Here is a 25344-nt window from a genome sequence, read left to right as displayed (position 1 = left end):
AACTTAATCCCCAACTTCTGTGTAAATTCCCAGCCACTGAAATGAAATCCCCAACTTGCTACATAAATACCAAACCTTCGAAGCTAATCCCCACCTTTCTGCGCATCGTATTCCCCTCCAATCACCTTCTTCCCCAGGTGATCACTGTCTTCCCCAACCTTCCCAGTAGCCTATCCTTTCACTACGATGGCGACTCTCTTCTTCGTGCTACCTAGTGTTAGAGAGGGACGCCTTCACGTGGTGGTACCGATACAGCCGGGTGGTGGAGCTGGCAGGCTATATAAATGCCCCTCAACTATCTCCCTATCCCCCAAGAGGAGGATGGTGAACCGTGGGACAACTTCAGCCTGCAGTCCACTGGGTTCAAGTTCAACTAAGCCTGAGACTGCAACTACTACCACCACGATTACCACTACTACTACAACTACTACTACTACTAGTACCACCACCACCACCACCACCACCACTGCTACTACTACTACTACTACTACTAGTACCACCACCACCACCACCACCACTGCTGCTGCTACTACTACTACTACTACTACTACTACTCGTGCAAACCCTCGACGATTTTCTTCAGTTTAGGAAGGACCTGTCTTTAAGGTTGGGTTACTTGAAGCTGTAGCCAACCCCTCCAATTCGAAAATCTTTGCGAAAACTCAAAAATGAAAAAAATACTCAGGGGATGGCAAGAACAGACAGACATCACCGAACTGAAGGGGTTAAGATTTTCGGCTGTGTTCTAGGGGGCCCAGGAGGATTCGTTAGCTCCTGTTCCTTAGCGATTTGTTTCTGCATAACACACCTTAACGTTTATTTCTATGCTACTTACATAATTCTAACATCGACATAGCTTAACAGTAACATACAACAGGAATTGCAGAATAAATTGGTATGGAAAAGATATACCGAAATCTCCAGAGCTACTTAGAACGCAATCCTATAAACCACATTAATTTCTCCTTAACCTAGCGCATTCCCCTCTAAGCTGCCAAAGACTGATCAATTAGGGTTGTATAATAGTAAAACTTAGTGCGCGAAGGTGTACACGAGCACCTGATTTTGATGATAATTTGTACAGCGAGTGATGATCATAAAACACGTATGATATTTCTTTATCGTTGCTGCCTGGTTTGTCTTATCGTTGCCAACTGATTTTCCTTATCGCTGCTGACCACACTCTGTAATGTGGGATGCAGGCTAATCACATCTATCAAAGCAAGTGGAACATATATAAACAAGAAGAGGCGCCAAGGCACAGCAAATCCGTCCCCGCCAGTCATATTGGTGCTGACGTATGAACACGACAGATTATCTAGTCAAATATGTCACATACCAAATTTTGGAGTAAATCAGGTGAAAATTGACGATTCTATGCCCATCTGAAATACTAGGCCCGACCCACCTGACACTGAACCCCCTACCGTTAAACGAGGGGGGATGACCCCCTGATGTAATGAGGCATGTTATAGGATGCAGATTTGAAAGATGCACCATTAGGTTTTGGTTTCATGTCGATATGACAAATTTGAATGGAGTTATAGCGAAAAACTGTTTTTTATTCATTTTTTCTACCTTTTTTTGGGCCTACAGCCTGGGCCTTGGCCCAATTTGGCCCAAAATTTAATTAGGTGATCAGAGATCACAGTCCATCATCCTTGTAATTTTAGTCAAAATCGCACCAGTAGTTTTCGCGTAAAGTTGTTAACAGACAAAACAGTGAAAACAATACCCGCCCCCGAACCCCGCCGGGGCAGGGACGAGGAATCAAGGGCTGGCTACACTCTAGTACATTTCGTTTAATACAAGAAGGACATATTCTTCCCCAGGTGCCAAGTTTTTACCGAGAATCGGAATGCCCGCGCGCGCGAACACACACACACACACACACACACACACACACACACACACACACACACACACACACACACGTCTTCAATCGGTCTAAATTACCATGTCCCCACTCAACCTCCTCAGTACGATGACATTTTTTTTCCTTAACACCTCCTGAATACTGTGTTCATCAAAATCGCTCGGTGCCAGCAAATTTAAATTAATAAAAGACTTGCATTTGAAGGGACCTCTGACTGCCCCCCAAATTCCCAAGATCTCTATCAGTCTAACCACCAATTTTTCTCCTTAACTTGACATACTGCTTCCTCAACTTCCTAAAGATCTTATCAGTACCGGTATCCACCCAGTTCCCTTCTCAGATTGGGATATTCCTCCTTAATCCGGCGTCACACTGGGCAGATGACGGCTAATAATATGTGAGGTGTTTCTGCGAGCCGAATGAGTATGGGTCTGCGGGATTCAGCTTGCTAGAAGGTTTGTTGCTGCGATGAGTACTCACACGAACAAAGAATTATATTTTTCATTTTTTTGACACTGAAGAATGTACCCCATGAGGTAAGTAAGATTAAAAATGGTTCACAAAAACGGCAAACATACAAGCCCCCAGATTCCACCCATTGCCTTTCTCCACTAAAGATAATCCTCCATAACCTACAAAGATGTGTCAGCATATTCGCCACAGAGTTCTTCTCAGTCAGGCATATTCTGTACCTTCCTTTTATCCTTCGTTAGTTGCATATATACCCTGATACCTCTTCCCTGGCTCGCACGCTGCATGCTTCTCAACAGTATCACAAATAATATCGCCAAATTATATACATTTCATCCTACAACAACACATTTCCTTCCCTTACCCACACATCCCTCTCTAGCCCTATACCTATACCATTTAGCTTCATCCTCTTCTCTTTCTCCACTCGTCACTCCCAGATTCAGCCCGTACATAATATACAGAATTTCTCTCAATAATTAAAATAGTAAAACGTTCCCAACTTTGTCATCTTTTCAATCCGATGACATTTTATTTTTTTCATTCGTGTTGTCTCCTAACGTTTTTACTCATGGAGAATTCTCAGTCATCGATTTTTTTTTTTTTTTTTTTTTTGGGGGGGGAGGTTAAAAACACTACCAATACGCATCATCCCCTACCCACACATCCCTCCCCAACCTTATCTCTACTGATTATCTCTCTCTCTCTCTCTCTCTGACCCTTGCTCCGCCTTCCTCTTCCTTCCTGCCTGGACTATTACCTTTTTTTTCTCACAAGATAACAAATATCATTAAATCGCACTCGCTTCCTCCACTCTCCAAATACCCTTCCTCACCACTATTTCAGCTCTCTGATTATCTCTTCTCTTTTCATTTTCCACTCCTGCATTTCCAGCCATATTCCTCTTCATTATTACCTTCAAAACAACAAATATCATCACCAAATTGCACTCACTTTCTCCCATTCTTATACATTACTACTCTTATTCACAAATCCTCTACTACTACCGTCTCTCTCAGCCCCTTTCCCACTCCCCAAGTTCCCTATCTACATATTTATTACTCCTTTCTTCATTTTCATGCTTCCAGACAATCACCCTACAAGCAACATTCACTCTTCCATCCCACGTTCAACCCCCACCCTGTATCAACGTTCTCATTCCTATTCCCCACTCCATCCCTACCCCTCCAATCATCATCCTTCTCCTTTCTTCTATACGCACTCCTTCCTTACCTCTCCAACTATCTTCCTCCTCCTCTTTCTCCCACTCTTCTAGTCAGTCTCATTCCTTACAAGACACTCGAATTCTTCAACTATATGATCAGTTCCATTCAATTTGCTTCCCCTCACCCCTGTCTCCACTTCCTCCTTTCCTATCCATCCCACCCACTTTCGTCTCCCCCACCCCAATCCTCACGCCCTCCTTACCTATCCATCCCACCTATTTTTGTCCCCCGCATCCCTATCCTCACGCCCTCCTTGCCTATCCACCCCACCTACTTTCGTCCCCCTCACCCCATCATTACTCCCTTTCATCCATCCCACCCACTTTCATCTCCCTCGCTCCAAACCTCCTACCTATCTTACTCTTAACTATTCCATTTCACGTTTTGTCCACCTTCCTTTCCTTCCCTCACATCTCCATCCCCATCCCTCAATCTTTACCTCCTCTCTGTTCTTCTTTCCATCCCTTTGTCAGTCTCTCTCTACTTCCCATTCTGTTTCCCTGTTCCACTCCCCAATTTGCCTCCCTCCTATTCACCTCTCTCTCTCTCTCTCTCTCTCTCAAATCCTTCCTCCATTCCCGGTACCTCCCTCTTCCGTCTTATTTCACCACCCCTCCCCCTCTCCCTCTATCCCCAATCCCCTTTCTCCCCTACCCTTCCTGCTACCCTCCCCTCCCCCATACCCCCAATCCTTCCCCTCACCTACCCTCCTCTACCCTCACTCCAAACACCAAATTCTCCCTCTGACATACCTTTTCCCCTACCGTCCCCCATCCCTCCTGGTACCTTCCCCTACCCCCAATCCCTCCTCTCCCCTACCCTTCCCCCTGCCCTCCCCTACCCACCAGCACGCCTCAGTGTACATAGGGAGAGTGAAAGCGTATATAACTCAGGGCGGTAATGGACGGGTTGGCTTCTGGGTGATTTATGAGAGAATGCAATATTGAATAATGCAAGAGGAATGCAAAGAATAAATCGGAGAAGAGCCGTGGGAAGGAGAAGAGAGGTGGTGAGAGAGAGAGACTGGTGAAAGAGGAGGGGAGTGGTGAAAGAAGAAGGGTGTGGTAAAACAAGAGGGGAGTGGTGAAAGAGGGGGGGAGTGGTGAGAGGGATGGAGTGGTGAGAGGGATGGAGTGGTGAGAGGGATGGAGTGGTGAGAGGGTTGGAGTAGTCAGAAAGATGGAATGATGACAGAGGGGAAGGGAGTGATGAAAAAGTAGGGAGAGAGTAGTGAAAGAGAGAAAGGACGGAATGAGAGAAGGAGTGGTGAAAGAGAGAGAGAGAGAGAGGGGGGGGGGAAGTGGTGAGAGGAAGAGGGTGTGGTGGTGAGAGAGGTGGAGATAAACAGTATATGCGTAGGAGTGAGACAAACAGCGGTGAGAAACACAGTGCAGTGAAAGTGAGAGAGAGAGAGAGAGGGGGGGGGGCACTGGTGAGAGTAAGTGGTGACAAGGACAGAATGATAAGAAACCTTGGTGAGAGGGAGAGGGAGTGGTGAAAGAGAACAGAGTGGTGAGAGGGAGTTGTAACATAAGGGGAATGGTGATAAAAATGAGAGGGATTGGTAAAATGGGATGGTGAGAGAACAGAACTTGTGGTAGTGGGACAGAACACACACACACACACACACACACACACACACACACACACACACACACACACACACACACACACACACACACACACACACACACACACGCACAGGGCGGAGAGATATCCGAGAGTTGCGAAATAGGGGTTGTGAGAGAAGGGTAAAAAGGAAGAGGTAGAAAATGTGGGAGTAAAAAGGGGTAAACGAGGAAGGAGAACACTGAAATAGAGAGAAAAAGAGTGAGAAACAGAAGACAGGAGTGCACTGGTGGTTAAAAGATCATATAAAAGTTACCTAAGATGAGAAAGTACACAGTAGAGAAAAGTACTTAAAGGTGCACAAAAGAGTACAGTTTAGTATGCAAATAGGCACATAGTATATCAAGGAGCATACTAAATTGACAGAAAAGGATATCGGAGCAGAGCGTAAAACAGTACATAAAAGTGCAGAGAAACAAAGTAATATATATGAGGAGATTACATAAGTGTATAGGAGCATATCGGAGAGGAATATGGGGAGTACTTAAGTAAACAGGACAGGGGTATTACACAGAGAATTACACAGGCCTACACAGGCCACGAGTAGATGAGGTTACACATGACAGTAATACACAGGAAATAAAGACGAGAGTACTACAGAGGAAACACAGAGGAAATAAAGATAAAAGGGGGACTATTGGACGATATGAAGGTTATCAGCCGGGCCACCCAATTACCCTCATCCTTTCAGTACGATTACGTCTATTATCAGTATATTCTTCCTATCTCCAAACGGCTCAAGTGAAAATAATAAAGATTAAGAACTGAATGGATTAGTGAAAGCTACCGTATATCTAAATCCACCAGGGTAGAAAAATGTCTCCTCTAATCTGGATAAAATCGCCTAGTGGTAGTAAGAGCTAAAAGAATTCTCTCTCTCTCTCTCTCTCTCTCTCTCTCTCTCTCTCTCTCTCATAATGCAACACGGTAAACAATAAAGAATGGAAAGCCTAAAAAAAGAAAAATACCGGTGAGAGGAAAAAATTAAGAAATAATGCCAAAAACAAAATCCAAACTGTCGCCGTGTCTAAAAGTAAAAGAAAATTACAAATAAATAAATAAATTAAAGGGTAAGTGCAATGAGGAAGGCAGTGACAAGCGACATATTATGTGAGAGAGAGAGAGAGAGAGAGGGGGGGGGGAGGCTTCGGAATATTTATATACCTGAAAAGAGTAATGATTAGTAAATAACAGCAAGAACAGCGATGACACAGCAACACTAATAACAACGTTTCTATTCTTAATTTATACTTCATTTAGTCACACTTCTCTGCTTCGAGAGAAAATAGCACTTTGGATAACTTTAATTTCTAGCCTCCACTCAAATTGCTAAGTACAGACTGTAAACTCATGCCTTTGAGACAGTGTTACTCCATGTATCTGTTTGGCTAGAGTGGAGTTCTCTGAAGAGAATATAACCGTCTGATGTTAAATGGGATATATTAGGCTTCTTCAATTCTCTGGCAAAACGTTCAAGACGACAGTTTTCAACCATTCTGTTGTCATGGATTCCTCAGAGTTGCATAACACCAACTGATGTTAGTAAACTACAAAGCCGTATTGCGCAATCCAAATGATATTCTTAGCGTTGCTATTTATTAACTAACTCATAAACCAAATCATATATATATATATACCGTATATATATAAATGCTGAACAGTATAATGTAACTTTGGAGTGGAAGTAATTATTCACGTAGACAAATAAAAAACTTCAATGGAAATTATGGCACAGTTTACCAAAAGGTTCCTTAAGATCCCCCAGTCTTTACAGCTTATAAAAACTAACCTAGAGAGCAGTGAAAAAACAGTTAAGACAGCAACCACCACAACAATAATTCATCATCATCATCATCATCATCATCATCATTTCTAGAAACTGCACTAATAATAATAACAACCCGAATACCGCTAACAACAAGCATCGACTTAGCTACAAATAACTTGATCAATTAAAATAATACAACATGAATAAAACAAAAAGAGCAGAGATCTCCCCACGTGGTACTACACAAGCTCCTCTTCCTGCCCCCCCTCCCCCACCTCCCCATACCAGACCCTCACCATTCCTCTAACCCCTCCTTCACCTACCCACCCCACACCCCTACCATTCTTCTACCCCTTCCCTCGCCCCAGCACCCTCCCCACACCAGATCCCCACCAGTTTTTCTGCCACTTCCTCCCCACCCCAGATCCCCACCATTCTTCCTGCCCCTCCCTAACCTCCCCACCCCATACCCCCACCATTCTTCCTGCCCCTCCCTAACCTCCCCACCCGACACCCACTATTCTTCCTGCCCCTCCCCCACCTCCCTACCCCAAACCTCCACCATTCTTCCTGCCTCTCCCACGCTTCCCTACCCCAGACCCCACCATTCCCCCACCACTTTACGCAACTTCGCAGTCTGGAGTGAACAAGACCCAAGGCTGCTACTATGACAATCATCAGGCCTCGTAAAATGTCGGTGTGATATCATTTTCCTCAGCTACTTCCTTTCCTTCCCTCTCTTAGCCCAACCCTTTCACCGCAATGACGTGTTTAATAGTATTTTTGGACATCAGACGATTTTACAATACTTAATCCCTTCAATACTAATTGTCATTATTTTTCACTTTGTTCCTATTCATCCCAGAGAACCATATTAAGGTTTGGTGATTGTTTAGGATTTAGAAATAGACTTCATATATTATTTACTATGATGTTTTACTGAGAGGAATATAGTTTTCTTTTAGTAGCAACATTATAATCTGAAAGTCGCATCTGTAATGAGGTGAGGAGAAATGCCTCGTTGTGGTGGGGTAAGGAAAACCTCTTCAATACGATGAAAAGTACATATTTTATCGCAGCTGCTCAAGACTCATCTCACGTTTGTTATGTCGCATCACTTCCCTCCACACACACACACACCCACCCACCCACACACACACACACACACACACACACACACAATGTTCTGTACATATATATATATATATATATATATATATATATATATATATATATATATATATATATATATATCATTGCATCTACTGTATATCCACATCTATTATCTATATACAGTATATCTCTCTATACACAGACAGACAGACACAGACAGACAGATAAATAAACAGACAGATACAGATAGATAGACAGACTGATGGATACTGATACACACAGACAGACAGATATTCCCAGTGAGTTGGAGTCAAGATTTCGATGGCATGGATGATACGTGAATGGCTCTGTTGTCCATCTATATATATAAAGGAGCCACGTTGTTTGTTTTTGTCTGTTTGTTTGTCCTTCAATCACGCCAAACCAAAGGCCAGAGAAGATTTAGAATATATATATACTGTATATATATAGGCCAGAGAAGATTTAGAATATATATATATACTGTATATATATAGGACAGAGAAGATTTAGAATATATATATATATATATATATATATATATATATATATATATATATATATATATATATATATATATATATATATATATTCTAAATCTGGGTGACCCGAGGATGGTTTTAAGGGGGTCAAAATTCAGATCTGAGTCATCTGAGGTCACCGGTTGTGTTCGCCTTTTTGGCCCGGGCAATGCCGGGTACCCCTGCAGCCCAATTTTTGGCATGGAGACTCACATGACCTCCAGTTCGGACGCAGGCTACGTAAGCTTGACGTCCGAGGTCATTTGAGGTCACCGGTCGGAAGTCATTTGAGGTCACCGGTAATACAAGCTCGAAGTGGACCCAGCAGCCCAATTTTTGCCATGGGGACTCACATGACCTCCAGTTCGAACATAGCTCTGTGAGGTTGACCTCCGAGGTCATTTGAGGTCACTGGTAACAGTAAACAAGTGCGAACTAATACTGTGGATCAGAGAAACCTGAAATAGAAAGTTCCTAGACCTCTTCTAATCCCTCTTCAAAAGCATAAGAGGTACATGGTCTTTCTGGAGTAAGAAGAAAGACTGAACTAGAACAAATGAGATTAAGAGTGTTCGCAACGACGAGTACCCCTGCTAGTTTCAGTATATCAGACAGTTCTCCTATAGTTGTGCTTTCTCATTATTTTCCAATCCTACGTCATCCCATTTGTGAGGTGAGAATTTAGGGTTGGTATGATGATGTTCTCCCTACGTGTCAAGTGGGGTTGGTGGAGGATTAGTGCCCCTCCCTGTAAAACAATCAACTCTAAGCCCTTGGCCACCCTGTTTGGGATACATGGCGTCTGGCAATTAATGAATGAATGAATGATGATGATAATGATGATGACGATGATGATGATGATAGTGGTTTTGCTGACGTCCACTCGCCAATAAAATATGTTACTAGAGGCGCAAAGTTTGTTCACCCTTAACTGCACAAGGCGATGCGGTTGGTCTGTCTGGCTGTCTTTTTGATCTGGTGTCTGTGTCTGTCTATATTTGTGTGTGTGTGTGTGTGTGTGTGTGTGTGTGTGTGTGTGTGTGTGTGTGTGTGTGTGTGTGTGTGTGTGTGTGTGTGTGTGTGTGTGTGTGTGTGTGTGTGTAGAAAGAGTATGTGAAATGCAATGATAATAAGTCAGTAATAGCTACATACTTTTATTAACTCTGAACACACTATATATTTATCCAGTCTATCTGTATGTATTGTCTGAGTGTGTGTCTGTCTGTCTGTTTCTGTCTGTCTAATAGTGCTCGTCTGAATGTCTGCCTGTCTATCTGCATCATCCTCCCTTCCTTCTTTCCTTCCTTTCAACCATTCCTTCCTTTTTTCCTTCTTCCCTTCCTACCCCCCTCCCTCCTTCCGCCACCGTGCGAGAGAAAGATTTACATTTGTGGAAAGTAAGTCACGGCCTCAGGGTTGTAAACAATTTGTACTCTAGCCTCGGGGGTGGAGTGTGTTGGGGAAGGCGGGGGGGTGGGGGGGAATGAAGAGGAGGGAGGTATGTGGGAGACGGGGGAAAATGTGGGAGAGGGGGGAAATGTGGGGGAGGGGGAGGTATGTGGGGGAGGGGGAGGTATGTGGGGGAGAGGGGGTATGTGGGACGGGGGGAGAAATGTGGAGGAGGGAGAGGTATGTTGAGAGGGAGAGGTATGTTGAGAGGGGGAGGTTATGTAGGGAATGGGAAAATGTGGGGGAGGGGGAGGCATGTGGGAGAGGGGGAGTATGTGGGGGAGGGGGAGTATGTGGGGGAGACGGAGGTATGAGGGAGAGGGAAAGGTAGTAGGAGAGAGGGGGAGGTATGTGGGAGAGAGGGGGAGGTATGTGGAGGAGGGGTGGAATTGTGGAGGAGAAGAGGAAGGTAAGTGGGAGAGGGGGAGGTATTCCTATGTGGGAGAGAGGGAAGTATGTGGGAAAGACGAAGGTGTCCAGAGGGATGGGGAGTATTAGGAAGTATAAGGGGTAGAAAGAGCATGAAGGGAAGTGTTAAAGAAAGATGATAACGGCTCACTCCTGAGTATGGGAGATCTAAACTCTCTTCACTCTAACTTGGCCTAAAACTGCCTCCGCTCCACCTAGCATGCGGGTTGTAACAATAGACTAACACTAGAATACGAAGCTGATCACGAAGAAGTGCTAGAGAAAGAATGCAAACCTGGAGTATTGTCTTTTTCTGCCACCGAGCTACGAGATACAAGCTGCAAAGGGACGAAAGCCTTGGCCAAGTGAAGGTGAAAGAACTATAGTGTATAGGTATTCTTCAGGATAAACAAGTGCCCCCTTAATGACACCCTGACGGCACCACATTAAAGGTTAACCCCCTCACTAACTGGGACAACTCTAGTATTCTATTCCAGCCAACGTCAAACAATTTTTTTCAACTGACGAGGTAAAGGAGGCTGAGACTGTTACAGGTCTGTGGATTTCCACCCACGTGTTGCATGCAATATATATAATCTGTTAATAGTAATAAAAACAATAATAATATAATACTAATACTAATACTGATAAAAAAAAAGAAAAACAATAATAATAATGACAATAAATAAAAAAATACGTCACCATCATCATCATCATTCTAATGTGGAATGAGGTCGGATCCAAAAACAAGGGAAGCGAATATGAAATGAGAGATCTGCCTATGGAAATGAGCCACACAACCATTCACATATCATTCCAAGCCCGCGGTATCCTGGCTCCTCCTCATACGTCTAACCATTTGCTCGTACACGTATTTCCATTTCTCCTGACTTGAGGGATGTGTGTGTGTGTGTGTGTGTGTGTGTGTGTGTGTGTGTGTGTGTGTGTGTGTGCGTGTGTGTGTGTGTGTGTGAAGAAGTAATCAGTGAAAGCCCTGAAGTAAAGAGGTCCATTGATAACAGAGCAGATGTGCTTCAATGGCGCGGTCATATGGAGAGAATGGATGTGCATTAGGTGGCAAAATGGTAGCAGAAGCAGTGAGCGCGTCTGAAGGTTGGGGGAAGGAGTGGTAGGCCAGAAGGCGAATGGAAATGGCATGTGAATGAGTGTGTGAGAAAGCGAGGTAATGAGGTGAGAAAGCGAGGTAATGAGGTGATAAAGCCAGGAAACTGACAGGGGATCGAACTTGCTGGATGAGTTATGATGAGGGAGGTGAGGGTATACTGCCGGGATAAGTGGAGAGAAACATGTGTGGGATGTGGAAGAGAGAATCAGGTGTGGGGAGACGTAGAGAGGATGAAGTGTGGGGAGAGATGATGATGAAAGTGTGGAGAGGAGACAGAATTAGGTGTAGGAAGAAGATGACAGGAGCACGAGTATGCGTAGGGAGACGGGGAGAGAATTATGACTGGGGAGAAGTATGTGTGAGAAGAGAGAGAGAGGAGTAGGGGAGAAGAGGAATAAGCATGGGGAGGGACAGCAGTAGGGGAGGGAAGTGGTTGGATGCGTGAGGGGAGAATATCAGGGGAAAACTAGAAGAAGGGGAAATGAAGAGCTAAGTGGTTGTTGAAAGAGTAATGGTGGTCTATGTATGGAAAGGAGGGGGAAGAGGCTGGGGGAAGGAGATGAGGGAGGGGGCGAAATGTATGGGGGGGAAAGGAGGAATAATAGAGGAGAACTTGGAGGGAGGGAGGGAGGGGTGACGCAGTTGCTGGAAGGGGAATGTGGGCTGTTTAAGGATGAGGGGAGGGAGGGAGGGGTAGGTTGGAGGGGGATGAAACAGTGAAGGGAAGAGATGATATGAGTTGTAGTGGCATAATAAAGAAACTAAGAGGGGGGGAAAGTAAATTGTAGGTAATGCAGATTCTGGAAGAGGAAATGGGGAATGCAGATGCGAGAGGAGAGGTGGAGGGGTGGGGTGAAGGAAGGGAAGGCGTAAGTAAGGGAGGGGGCTGAGCCGCGAGGGTGGGGAGGAAGCCTAATAAAGAAGTTACCGGCGTGAAGGGGTGAAGGGTTACACTGCTGCTGGAAGGGAACTGGGGTGGGTGACTGTACAATTTATGAGCAGTTTTGTCTGGAAGAATACTTGTGGCTTTACGAAGGCTGAGTCCGTATTTACCAGGGACCTTAAGGCGGTACTGTACTTCTTTATGTAAAGAAAAAAGAACCAATGGCTAAAAGCTAGAAAAGGTGTTCCTTCTAAGAAAAAAGGGACAAAAGGAAAGTCAAATTCATGATTTATTCACTTCGAGGTGACTGGAAACGATGTCTTTAAATGAGTGGGGGTCAGGCAGAGGAAAATACAAACCGAGGAAGACAGTTCAGGAGCTGGCTGTTGCATACATGAATGACAAGAATATCGGACTCTTGAACTGTAGAGCTGGAGAGAAAAGAAGTGTGTGTGTGCTGCTACACGGGTGATACACACCCTCCGTAATCGAGGAGGGATGCAAACAGACAATAAAAAAAAAGGCAGTGCCCATTGTAGAATGAACAGTAAACATGAACATGCAATGGTACGGCAAAGTGAGAGGTTTACAGGACCTCTGTCTGGGGAACCACCTTAAACATGCGAACTGTACACCACACAGCCAAATAAGACCACTGCACGATGTTTAATTCCTGTGCAGAGGTAAAGAACCCATGCAACCGGCTTAGCACACCTAATCTTTTGGCAGTGGATTTTGCAAGGAAGGTAACATGCCCTTTCCTTTACAGGTCCCAACAGAAAGAAACCCCAAGGATACTGAAAGACGGTGAAGGACACACTTTTGTGTAACTCCAAGTTAGGGGATTTACCTGCGGAATATTCTGACAGGCCGAAAGATGTAGGAATTTAGTTTCTGGTACATTAAAACCATTTTTTTCATACCCCAATCAGAAATGGCAGCCAAGTCAGAAAATTGGTGTGTCATAGCACCATACCTAGACCGCTTATGGAGTTACTGTGATACTGAGAAAACTAGGTAAAAATGTGAAGGGTGGAGTCATCAGCGTGTACGTCAACAGGGCTACATATGCAGCTCAAACGATCACTGACGAATGAAGAGCGGGAAGGGAGTTGGTGACGAGGCAAAACACTGAGGAACACCACTAATGATACAAGAGGAACAATGGCCATCTACATCAGCTACGGAACTAGCAGAACGGAAGGTTGAGATGAAGGTGAAGATCGAGGGAGAGAAACCGTAAGATGGCGGTCTGGAAATTAACGATCTGCGCCACAGTCGGTCGAACGCCTTTAAGATGTCAAGTGCAATGGCAAAGGTTTCGCTAGAGTCCTAATAGGAGGATGACCAAGAATCACAAAAGGAGGAGGAGAAGCGGGATAACAGCCGAGGAGAAAACACAATGGGATCAAGGCAAGAATGAAGGAAGAATAGGACACAGGGACGTGGGGAAGAGGAATAAGGAACAAATGAAGAAAACAGCGCGAGAAGCAGGACAGGGAAGTGACACAGAAGAAATAAGACGTCAAAAAGAAAAGGAAAATGAGAGGGGCTGAAGAGGAAGCAGACAGAATGTGGACGAGTGAAATGGGAAAGAGGAAAAAAACGTGAGAGAGGAAGAAGAAAAAAAACGGATGTGAGACAAGTAAAGGAAGAGAATGAAAATGGGGTACGAGAGAGAGAGAGAGAGAGAGAGAGAGAGAGAGAGAGAGAGAGAGAGAGAGAGAGAGAGAGAGAGAGAGAGAGGGGGTGAGGGGGCTCTGGAAGGGAAGGCTACAATGGGAGGGGGTATACTATGCCTTACTTCTTTAATAACTGATGATGTTCAAATACTTCTCTCTCTTTATGTACTCAAAGTTGGTATTATCAAACACAAATCCCAAGCAAGAGATTTAAAAAGTGTAGCATGCACAACAAATCGCTAAGGAAGAGGTGCTTGACAGCCTCGTAAACTGGCGAGCATACAGGCCTTGGGTGTATATTCATCACTACCACCCAGGATAAACTCTGGGATTAAGTGTCTGGCAAATGATATAAACTTTGGTAAACACGATTAATCTTTTACGCTTGGCCCATAAATTTTTGACTTTAGATCAACCAATTTTCCACACACCCACATCATTTGTCTATATTAATTCTGACACAAATCGCAGCAGGCTGTGGTGAGATGCTTTTAACACACTGTACATACATACATACATATATACACACATACATACATACACATACATACATACACACATACATATATACATACCGTATTTCCCGGATATGACGCATTTCTTTCCCAGGAAAATGCACTCAAAAATCACCCTGCGTTTACACTCGAAGATCAAATTGTAGAAAGGAGTTTGCCAACCCTCACGAACCCCAGTCACGAGATACAAGCACTCACGAATCCCAGTCACGAGATACAAGCACTCACGAATCCCAGTCACGAGATACAAGCACTCACGAACCCCCGTCACGAGATACAAGGACTCACGAACCCCAGTCACGAGATACAAGCACTCACGAACCCCAGTCACGAGATACAAGCACTCACGAACCCCAGTCACGAGATATAAGCACTCAGGAATCCCAGTCACGAGATACAAGCACTCACGAACCCCAGTCACGAGATACAAGCACTCACGAACCCCAGTCACGAGATACAAGCACTCACGAATCCCAGTCACGAGATAAAAGCACTCACGAACCCCAGTCACGAGATACAAGCACTCACGAACCCCAGTCACGAGATACAAGCACTCACGAACCCCAGTCACGAGATAAAAGCACTCACGAACCCATGTCAAGAGATAAAAGCACTCACGAACCCCAGTCACGAGATAAAAGCACTCACGAACCCCAGTCACGAGATACAAAACATACGTACAAGAATACATACATAAATACTTACAAACATACAGTACATACATAAATACAGGGATACTGTGCATACATAGGAACCGACTAGATCTTAACAGCTACACTTTAAGAGTCATTAGTATATAACAATGAACTGATTTTTACACATTAACGTCGGCGTCATTAATATATAACAATGAACTGATTTTACACATTAACTGCTGTCTGAATGCTGCCTTGTGCATAAATTAAGTCCTTCAACCCGAGGACTCAACTGAAACCACGAATGCGTAGTTACTGTGCTCGAGTCGGTTTCAATGTATAAATGTGTGTATATGTATTGTATATGTAAGAATTTATGTATTCTAAGGTCTCGCATAATTGTTGTATCTGATTTGGAGATGAGAAGTGATATGATTTTGGCGCAGATCAAAGGTTTAGGTCAATGTCTGTGGCGTGAAACTATCTCAAAAATGCCGGACCCGACTAGTATAAAAATTTGCTCCAAACTGTGCGTAGATGCAAAGAAGGGATTCGATTATGGTGCAGGTATGTCAAAGGTCAAGGTCACTGGTCAAGGTAAATGTTCGTGCGCGGGTTCTCTTAACGTCATCTCTATCCCCACTTATTCCTGCTACCTGGAGGCGATTTTATCCATCTTGACAAATTTACCGAAGAAGAGAGGTTAATTGACGACAAATTTACCGAAGTAGTGAGGTTAATTAAAGCCTTCATTAACCCAAACACTAAAATTAAGATATATTCCCAAGGCTTATTAGTATCCTCCTGGTGATCGCTTAATTAAAAAAAAAAAAAATGCTAATAAGGGCATCGTACTGAAGGAGTTAATGGCTCTAGAAAAAAAATGTGTATGCACAAGTGTACGTCTTTCTTACTATCTCACACCAGCCGTCGTCAATCATCAAAACACTTGCACATCCCAACATCTACAGGTCATAACTTCGCCAACCTCAGCGCAATAAAGTCATGATGAGGGGGTTTGGCTCTGTGTTATGCGTGTGTGTGTGTGTGTGTGTGTGTGTGTGTGTGTGTGTGTGTGTGTGTGTGTGTGTGTGTGTGTGTGTGTGTGTGTGTGTGTGTGTGTGTGTGTGTGTGTGTGTGTGTGTGTGTGTGTGTGTGTGTGTGTGTGTGCATATTTACCAAGGCCATTAATAAAGATGTAATAGAACAGCTCGTGTACGCCAGAATATTTGATGTACTCGTTTGCTAAGATAATCTGTGTTTTCATTGCTTTTTTTACAGACACTGAAGCCTATTATCACAGAATAATATATGCATACAGCTCTCTCCCTCTCTCTCTCTCTCTTCCTCTATTTCACGAAGCCTTGGCAGACACTGTTTACAAGAACGACCTTACCTATTTTCCCACACACCCACTTTCCATTCGTGTGTGTGTGTGTGTGTGTGTGTGTGTGACATTCTCTCACTTTCCATCCAGATGGTTTGTGTGTGTGTGTGTGTGTGTGTGTGTGTGTGTGTGTGACCTATTCTCTCACTTTCCATCCACGTGGTTTGTGTGTGTGTGTGTGTGTGTGTGTGTGTGTGTGTGTGTGTGTGTGTGTGTGTGTGTGTGTGTGTGTGTGTGTGTGTGTGTGTGACCTATTCTCTCACTTTCCATCCACGTGGCTTGTGTGTGTGTGTGTGTGTGTGTGTGTGTGTGTGTGTGTGTGTGTGTGTGTGTGTGTGTGTGTGTGTGTGTGTGTGTGTGTGTGTGTGTGTGTGTGTGTGTGTGTGTGTGTGTGTGTGTGTGTGTGTGTGTGTGTGTGAGGTCAATATGTAGTGAGAGGTGGAGGTGAATGTGTTACAAGTAAGTGTAACTTTGGAATGCGTGACTAATGATAAACATAGTGGAGGTAAAGGTGTGTGTGGGGGTAGGAGGTGAGTGTAGGGTGTGCTGGGTAAGTATGCAGAGGTGGGGTGAATATGAGCATTATGGTTGGGTGCATTGTTGGAATGCGTTTAGAATGATAAAGGAGAGGGGAGACGTATGTTTGTGGTGGGGGAAGGGACAGTTGTGATGACAGGTGTATGTGGTGAGTGTGTTGTGGTGTGGGTGAGGTGAAAGAGTAGCACAAGGGTGGTGGTGGTGGTGGTGGTGGTGGTGGTGAAGTGCGTGCGTGGTGGTGGGTGTAGTGTAAGGTGGTGGGCAGTAGGGGTTGTAGTGTGTGACGATGCAAAGAGTACAAGGCTGGGGTGGGATGGGGGAAGGTGAGTTTGCTGTGGGCAAGTGTGGGAGCCAGAATGAGTTAATCCCTTCCACCCAAGTGTGTACAATATTTTCATTCTTGCTATCTACAGACGATTTTAGTCTGCTGAGAAGACATTTCTCGAACTGAATAGATTAGACAGACTTCATTAACCCAATCAGTACAAGGCCTCCCCTAGGTTGAATAAAATCGCCTAGGCACGACAAGAATAAATTATATACACCTGGAGGTCATGGTAGCGAAAAGGTTAGGTGTGGCGAGTTCTAAAGTCCAAATCATCAATGCCTTTTCAGATTTTTTAAGGTTTTCATCTTCACTAAGACCGCCTGATCAAATCGTGCTAGTTTACGGTTATTTCTATCCAATTAGGCCCCTTCTGAAATCACGCCCCCCATTCTAGCAAATTAACCCTCTCATGGGCGGGACAGTTCTAGTATTCTATTGCGTCTTACACGAAACTGTTTTCTTCAGCTGAGAGTTATAACAGCCGGTGTGTTGATATGGCTCCACTAACCTCCGCACGACAGGGAAAAATCTTCTCTTCCAGCCAACTTTTTAGTTATTTACTTATTTTTTTGCTGAGAGAGAGTCAAGATAGCCTAAGTGTTATTATCGGTATCATTAACCCTCTCATGGTCGGGCAGTATTCTATTACAGCTAACGCCAGACGATTTTATTCAGAAGGGAGGTGATCACAGCGGCCTGGATGTACCACAAGCGAGTCAGGTCCTTTGCATTCATTTAGTCAGGTCAGTTCAGGTCTGCAGATGGTTATTCACATCAAAATAGGCCTAATTTTGTCTAGTAGGGTTCTTCACGTCCAGTCGGGCCGTTAGACCAGTTCATATCAATCTATGTTATTTCAGGTCAAGTTGTACCAGCTCAGATTAGATGCACTCAGGCAGCTTCTTCGACTGTATCCAGGGAACGCAAGGTTCACTCAGTTCAATCCATGCGAAGTCCCAAGCACATTCATTCACGTCTGTTTCAGCCGTTTTAGGTCATTCCAGGCCCTTTGATCTCTCTTCAGGTCCGCCAGATCGGCTCAAGTCAGTATACATCAAATTAGGTCAGGCTTTTAAAACCATTCGCCAAAAAATCAGCCCTATCGGTGGAAATGTTTCTGCCACTCTATGTTCTCCGGAAAAAAAAAAAAAAAAAGTGAGATGGCCAGAGACGAGTGTGCGGTATGAGTTGTAACAGTGGTGGATGTTTAGGCAGGTCACAAGGAATCACCGTGTAAAGACGGGCGTTGTATCCTAGACAGTATGGGCGTGATAATGGCTACATCGCATTTTCTTAACAGCGCCTGAAACCCCAAGCTCATCTGGACGCCAACCCAGTGGACCGCAGGACGTTAATATGCAGGCCACCATTATCCTACAGGGAGACGGGGGAAGCGGAGGGATATTTGTGCATCCGGGTAGATCCTCCGTTCGGGAGCACTGACGCCACCACAAGAAGGCGTCCCTCGCCAGTACCAAACTTTACTAAACACAAGATGAACAGCAACCACGCACCGCTCCCGCATACTTGGCGGCTCACGATAAAGGATTTAAAAAAATAAAATAAAAATAAAACATAACAAAGTAAAAATAAAAATCCAAGAAAACCGTGTAAATCACAGAGGCATGAAACCACAAGCCTCCCCGATTTCCAAAAAGGCAGCCGATCAGCTCCCTCTCACGCCATCTGCCAGACGCCACCCCGGCACAACGGCCCGCGATTAGTCCTCAAAACGACCAATTCCCCCACTTAATGACACCAGAATTAGACAGGCGAGGGGAGGGGAGGGAAGGGGAGATGTGGGGAGGCGAGGGGAGGGGAGGGGAGATGTGGGGAGGGGAGGAAAGTTTTGGGGAGGGGAAGGAACGGGATAGAAGATGTGGGGAAGGGAGGACAGGGGAGATAAGATGTGGGAAAGGGGGGAGAGGGGAGAGAAGATGTGGGAAAGGATGGGGAGAGGGTGAGCACGGATGGGATGGGGAGGATAGAGGTAAGCTGTGGGGATTTAAGGAGAATAAAGGGGAGCTGCTGGAAGGAAAGAGGATAGAGGTGGGCCGTGGGGAGGAAATTAGGATAGAGGGGAGCTGTGGGGTGGAAAGGAGGGTAGAGGGGAGCAGTGGGGAGGAATGGAGGATAGAGGTCAGATGTGGAGAGGAAATGAGGATAGAAGGAAGCTGTGGGGAGGATGGGCGGGATGAGGGGGAAGGGGAGGACAAAGAAGGGAGAGAAAGGGAGTAGTGGGGAAGAAGGGAGTGGTGAGACGGATAGGGAAGGAAGGGGAGGAGATGGGAGGGAAGGAAACGAGCAGGGGAGGGGTGACATGGTTGGGGAGGAAAGGGGGGAGAAGAGGAGTGGGAAGGGGCAAGAGAAGAGAATCAGAATCAGATTATTTGATTTCCCGAAGACGTCTTTTTAGGTCATGCAGTATAAAATTATCAAAATTATACAATATACAGAGCGGAAACGAAGCGAGGGGTGAGGGGAGGAGAGGTGAAGATAAGAGAGGGGTGGAAGGAACGGCAAGAGAAGGAAGGGGAGAGGAATGCTAACTGATGAGGAGGGAATTACTGGATGATGAGTGGAGGGGAGGGAAGGAGAGAGAGAGAGAGAGGAGGGAAAAGAAGTAGAGAAAGGGAGGGAAGGAGGAAAAGAGACGGGTAAAGATGGGCAAGAAAGAGAAGGAACAGAACACTGACTAGGATGCGGAATTACGGGAGATGGAAAGGCGTGTGGGCCCCAGCAAATACCAGTGTGATTCCCGCCAGTTATTTACGATGTGGGTTTAGTGAGCGAGATGACAGTAGCCTACACCGTTCGTCTTCCTCCTCCCCTTACCGCTTCTTAACATTTTACTTTCTTTGTATTTTTTTTCGTCTCTTACTCAGTTTCTTGTAATAAAGACTCTTCTCCCTTCCTTTACTGCTGTTTTTATTTACCCCCCCTTCTTTTTTGCTAATCTTATTTTTTTTTAAATTCTACTTCTTTTACTGGCATGTTTTCCTCCTTGCTTTATTGCATCGGTGGCCAATCAGCAGCCGCGAATCAAACACATCCTACTTGCCCCATTTATCTCAGGTGCACAGGTCAAGCAAATAGACTACAGACACACTGCTTTCACATGTCACTGCTTGGGCGCTAACACTCACCCTCCCACATATAACAAGCTACGGATATGCTTTTCAATGAACATGGGTGCGACTGAATGAGTTGATGGAGGTATTTTTTTTTAATTCTTCCATGCGGATTTGGACTTATGGTAGGAAATTATGACATTGCTTTAGTGATATATAATCCTCTTTTTCAGGGGGTTCTTAATAATTTATCGACAGGTTATCCCACGGGAATATTATTATCATTCATATCCCCCAACTCACAAAAAGGCACTGTCCCGGCATAAAACACACACACACACACACACACACACACACACACACACACACACACAGTACTGTATATAAGTTACCAATGAATCAATAACGCGGGCAAATGAATATTATGGAAGAGAGAAAAATCGTTCACCGGTAGAGCTTTACCATACTATAATGATGCTACTGTATAAACTGTTAGGCATATCAAATAATCACTTCTACACCCACAATAAAAAAAAAGTTTCAATGGGTGCCTTAATTTTCATGCATTTTCAGTCAGTTCATTTATTCATGGGGTTCAGTCAATAAAACTTGCATGTCCTTACCAGCTCTTTGTCTGTAATTTCACATAACTATGCTATTTCATTCAGTTTAGTTTCCAATCTCGTGTCATTATCGAACTGGGTAATTTTCTCCAAAGTCCAAAAGAGGGTATGGATGTAAATGAGTGAAAAAAATATAGGCTAATTACAGGCGTGAATGTGAGGGTATAATGAGGCATGATATAATAATAATAGTAATCCATCCATCCATCCATCATCAATCCTACGTTGCCCCATGAGGAGCGTAGGAGCCCGGGGCTAGGCAGTTGGTCCTGACATTTAAGATGAGAGTGACCAGCCTCACTCATCCCTGAGTGGCATTACGTGAGCAATAAACCCCAACCATCCCTTGGATATAAACCTTCACCGGCTCAATCCGATTGGAGCGCAATAATTACCCACTAAACCACCAGGCGCCAAAATTTGGTTATATGGTTACCACCCAGCGTAGTAAATGGTTTCCTGGTGTACAGGAAACCATTTGGCTTGTCACTCAGTGTAGAGTCACCTACAGGCAGAAGGAAGAGCAAAGAATGAAGGAAGGAAAGACGGAAGAGGGAGTGTAAAGTCACCCGTAGGCAGAAAGACGAGGAAAGAATGAAGGAAAGTAGACAGATGGGGATGGAAGGGATGAAGGATGGAGAAATAGAAAGGGCAGACACTCGAGAGTAGCAATACATCGAGAGAGTGGATGGTGAGCGCCCCCATCGATCCAGCAATAATAGTAATAATAATAATAACAATAATAATAATAATAATAATAATAATAATAATAACAATAATAATAATAATAATAATAAAGTGGGTGGATAAGGTACAGTACCGGTACGTGATTATGTAAGCGAGGTATGGAAGCTGAATAATCACACACACACACACACACACACACACACACACACACACACGAGACAAGGGATGCACCTCTTTCTAATCCCTGGCCGTCAGTGGAAAGGCTATTCGCCACAAGTATTATGAAGCGTAATTAGCCTATAATTATGTGGATCACTTGGCCTGTGAGGTGAAGCCAATGATTCCGAGGGCCTGAATGATGAGGGGGTGGATGTGTGGCCGATTTTATTAGGTCTTCCGTTAATAGTTCTCCTGTGTGTGTGTGTGTGTGTGTGTGTGTGTGTGTGTGTGTGTGTGTGTGTGTGTGTGTGTGTGTGTGTGTGTGTGTGTGTGTGTGTTTTATTTTTCCCTGTTTCTGGATCTCTGCACCCTTTGTTAAGTGGGAAAGAGTTTAGATGATGATGATGATGATGATGATGATGATGATGATGATGATGATGACCCCAACGTATTTTCTAACTTAGGGTGAAATTAACTACCGACTACGATTTTTGCTGTTGTGCTGCAGATTTTTTTAATGCAAGAAAGAAGGAACCAAGGGCCAGGAGCCCGCAAGACTGTTCCCTTTTGAAAAACAAAAACAACAGCCGAATTCTACCCAAGCGTATTTATGATCCACATTACACTGTATCCACTCCACCACCACAACCACCACCACCACCACCATCAAAGTAAGTACGGTTCTCACATACTTGAGGTCTCACGATACATCTAAAAATAAATATAGCACAATGAGCCTACCGACTTAAAGTTAAAATTCCATTATAATTTACTGTATTTAATAACTGATGAAACCATTAGCTTTACAACCGTAGACTTTTCATCACCACTAAAACGGCATGCACCTTTGTCTCTGATACTATAACGTTTATCATTAAGTTTATTATTATTATTATTATTATTATCGTTACTGTTGTTGTTACTGGTGTTTTTGTTGCTATAATTAAGCTCCACCCAAGTCCCTTCCTTCATCAATACCATACTCTTTTCCTTGTTCTTCCTATGCCTTCCACGTCCCCCCCACCTCTTTTTCATTGCTCCTTTCTCTTCCACCTTGCTCCCCTTTTCTCTCTCTTTCTCCTAGAGTTTTCCTTCTTTTCCGCCATTTCTTTACTGACTCTCTCTCTCTCTCTCTCTCTCTCTCACTCTCTCTCTCCTTTCCACGCTTCCCAGTTTTTCCTCCTTCCTTGCTCCTCTCTCGCAATCTTCTTCCTTCCTCTCTCCCATTTTCTTCCTCCTTTCTTCTCCCTTTTTAGTGTTTCCTTTCACCCCCTTCTCTCGCTCTCCTTTCCTATTACTCCCTGTCTCCCTCCTTCCTGGTTACCTCCATGTTCCTCCTCTTTTTTCCCTCCCTCCTTCCTCTCTCTCTTTCTCCCTTCTGCCTTCTAAAAACCTCCCCTTTCCTATCTTTCCTCCCCTCTTCTTTTCTAAGCCTCTTCCTTCCTCCCTTCCTTCCTCTCGAATCCTTCTTTCTTTCCTTCCCCTCATCCATCTCCCCCCAATCTCTCCCACCTTATCTCCCCTCTTTCTAATCTTAAACTTCCCCTCTTCTTTTCTCCAAATTCCTTCACTCCTTCCCTCTTCTCCCTTCGCCCAGTTCCTTTCCTTCCTTCGTTCCCTCCCCTCCTCTCTATCCTAGTTCGTTCCTTCTCCCCGTCCCTCCCTTTCATCTTTACAGACTCAAAACTCTCCCCTTCACCCCCTCCACGACTCCCCTCCCTCCTTCCCCTCCCCTCCCCTCCCCTCCCCTCCTCACCACAATTGCTAGGACGTGTTAAATGAGCAAATTGTTCCCCCATCAGTAGTTAAAATGGGAGGGGGTGGTAGGGGAAGGGGTGGTAGGGGAGGGGGTGGTAGAGGAGGGGGAGAAAGAGACAGAAGAGAAACAGGAGGGAAGAGAGAGGACTGGGAAAGGATGGGAGAGATGGAATGGAAAGTGAAAGGGAAATGAGAGGAAGCCAAAAGAAACAGAGAGGGAGAAAGGAGAAGAATGGAGTAGGAGACAGAAAGGATGGGAGAGGGATAGGAAAGGAAGGAAGAAAGGAGGGGAAGAGGGAGAGGAGAAAAAAGATAATAGAGGGGATGAGAGAAAGGGGGGAATGGGGAAAGGAGGGGGAGAAAGGAAGGGATGAGGTATAGGAGGGAGAGAGGGAAAGGGAGGGAAAAGGGAGGTGAGGGAATGGGAAGAAGAGGAAAAAATGGGTGTTGGAAAGGAGGGAAGGGAGAGGGAGAGGAAAATGAAGGGGAGGGAGGGGGAAAATGAAGGGGAGGGAGGGGGAAAATGAAGGGGAGGGAGGGGAAAAATGAAGGGGAGGGAGGGGGGAAAATGAAGGGGAGGGAGGGGGGAAAAGGAAGGGGAGGGAGGGGAAAATGAATGGGAGGGAGGGGGAAAAGGAAGGGGAAGGAGAGGGAAGAGGGAAAACTGGAGGAAGAGTAAAAAGAGGGGAAGAAACAAGAGGTGAAACGAAAAACAGGGGAAGTGGGAAAGGATGGAAGTGTGGAAGGAACGACAGTGGGAAAAGGGGGAGGGGGAAATGGAGAGAAATAAATGGGAGATAGTGAGGCAGAGAAGAATATACGTAGGAAGATGAAACGGAAAATGAGAAAGACTGGAAATATGAGGAATATGTACAAGGAATGAAGAGGGGAAGAGAAGAGGGAAAGTAAAAGAAGAGGAGATTATGAGAGATGACGTAAAAGTGTAAAGAAAAGGCAATATGAAGAGGGCGATCAAGAATAAAGGAAAGCTAGCCAATGATTACGAGTGTATGCAGTGGGTAAGAGACATGTAATTCTCTCTCTCTCTCTCCCTCTCTCTCACACACACACACACACACACACACACACAATCATGACTAGTGAGGTCAAGGAGGTCACGATACAAGCTTACTTTCCAGGTGTTTCCATGTGGCAATAATAACAACAACAATAATAATCATAAGAATAATAACAGTAATAAACAAAAATGCACATCGCTACTTATCTCATTATTAACTATCCCAATTCCCTGAACAGAATAAGTATATAGTTCCTGGCGATGTTAACCTTAATTCACAGTTCGTCTTTAATTTCGTTTATTCTTGCTGCCTTCAGACGATTTTTTTAACTCTAGAGGAGATTTAACGAGCTGGAAGGGTTAGGTAAAGCCTCCAGTAACCCCTTCATTTAAAGACGTCATTATAAGCTGAATAAAATCGTCTGGTAGCAGCATGAAAATCAGAAGTAAGGTATG

The sequence above is a fragment of the Coenobita brevimanus genome, chromosome 5 (assembly GCF_032717465.1).
Source record: "Coenobita brevimanus isolate Jiangsu-jjx chromosome 5, ASM3271746v2, whole genome shotgun sequence".
Lineage (NCBI taxonomy): Eukaryota > Metazoa > Arthropoda > Malacostraca > Decapoda > Coenobitidae > Coenobita > Coenobita brevimanus.
The sequence above is the reverse complement of the archived record's forward strand: the minus strand, read 5'-3'. Positions refer to the sequence as shown.